The sequence below is a fragment of the Leopardus geoffroyi genome, chromosome B3, assembly GCF_018350155.1.
Source record: "Leopardus geoffroyi isolate Oge1 chromosome B3, O.geoffroyi_Oge1_pat1.0, whole genome shotgun sequence".
Taxonomy (NCBI): Eukaryota; Metazoa; Chordata; class Mammalia; order Carnivora; family Felidae; genus Leopardus; species Leopardus geoffroyi.
Genome location: NC_059337.1, coordinates 96,227,741 through 96,229,385, shown reverse-complemented (window position 1 = coordinate 96,229,385; position 1,645 = coordinate 96,227,741). Strand labels below are relative to the sequence as shown.

The 1,645-nt window shown below is 44.6% G+C and overlaps 1 pseudogene; it reads right to left on the bottom strand.

Annotated features, from left to right (window-relative positions):
* Positions 1-417: 417 nt before the first annotated feature.
* Positions 418-1,266, bottom strand: LOC123583724 (annotated as a pseudogene).
* Positions 1,267-1,645: the final 379 nt, after the last annotated feature.

Here is a 1,645-nt window from a genome sequence, read left to right as displayed (position 1 = left end):
GGAAGGAAGGAAGAAAGAAAGAAAGAAAGAAAGAAAGAAAGAAAGAAAGAAAGAAAGAAAGAAGGAAGGAAGAAAAGAACTGTTTAAGTTCACTTCTATTTCAGAAAAGTAAACATTTGGTAGTATGAATGACTTTTTCATCTTATTAACTGGAATGAATAGTAATTTCTGAAATGCTTTTCCAGTTTAAAACACAAGAGCCTCTGTATCCCAACCCACAAAGCCACGGACCTTGTTGGGGGGTCTGAGGGTAACATCCACAACCCACCAGCCTGTGTGCCCTGTAAGCAGGAAGCATGGAGGGTGTGGAGCGCCTGCATTCCTTCCAGCTGTCAGTGGCACCAAGGAGTTGATTGTAGTTCCCTTTCTACCATTAATTATAATCACAACTAGACCCCTTTTCCTGGGATCGTAATCTCATTGGAGGCTTTTCATTAAAATCTTATTCCTCCGAACACATCTGGGCACAGCCTGTTGGCCTCCAGGTGTGGGGGTGGAAAACCACAAGCAGGGAGCAAGAAGAGTGCACACATTCATCCTTGCATTTTAGGCATCCAGGCTTGTCCTGCGTGAAATTGAAGGTGAACCCAACCCTCTGTGTCCGCAGGCAGACTTCCCCCATGGATCAGACACCACCAGACACCGCAGGCCTCCCGTGGCGATTCCACTGTCTCCATCTTCCTAGCCCTGGCTGACATCCTGGACCAGGAGGTAAACACAGCTTCTGGGGCTGAAGTTGTCACAACAATGGCGTTGGCTCTCTCCAGGAGAGCATCAGACCCAACAAGGCAGGCATCCCACCCTCAGGGGGAGCAGCCACTTGAGGAAAGTAGGTTCCATCAAAAAATGTCTTTTTTTAGACCTTTCCAGAGATGTTTCTCCCTTGTCCATCTTTGATCTTCTTGGTGACTGTGTGAGAATCTTGGCCTCCTTTGCGGTGACAGGAATGTTCTTCCTATGATCAGGGTAAGTAAGCATATTCACAGAGTCATTTATATGTGTCTAATTTCCGGCTTTTGGTGCTCAGCTTTAGTTGCTGGCACCAGGCTGGCAGGATGTCTTGGTGGAGCAGGTTGGCTGGTGGCATTTTTAGAAGGTAATTGGGATATTCTTCCTAAGTCTTAAACTCTTCCAGTGCCTTGTGTCACCTTTTCTGTACAGGAAACTTTGTCTTCTTTCATAGATCTTTTTCATTAGCTCCTGTTCACTGATGTTCGCTGTAACTTTGGGTCGCCAGAAGCCTGCTGTTTCTCTCCGGATTCTCATGATACAGGTTGCAATTTGCAAGCCAGATAATCTTCCCTGACTTCTTTGTGGAATTCTGCTTTTTGCCTTTTCCTTTCTCCATATCCAAAGAGAAGTCAAGATTTCCTAACTGTTTCTAAGTCCAAACAACAGGAGTATGTTGTTCATACTAAATTCTAGAGTGAATAAAATAGATATGTCTTCGGCTTCAGAGAGTTTATTGCCTTATTCACCTATATTTGTTTGTTTCTTTGTTTAACTTTTTTTTTTATTTTTTTAACGTTTTATTTATTTTTGAGACAGGGAGAGACAGAGCATGAACAGGGGAGGGTCAGAGAGAGGGAGACACAGAATCCGAAACAGGCTCCAGGCTCTGAGCTGTCAGCACAGAGCCCGACGC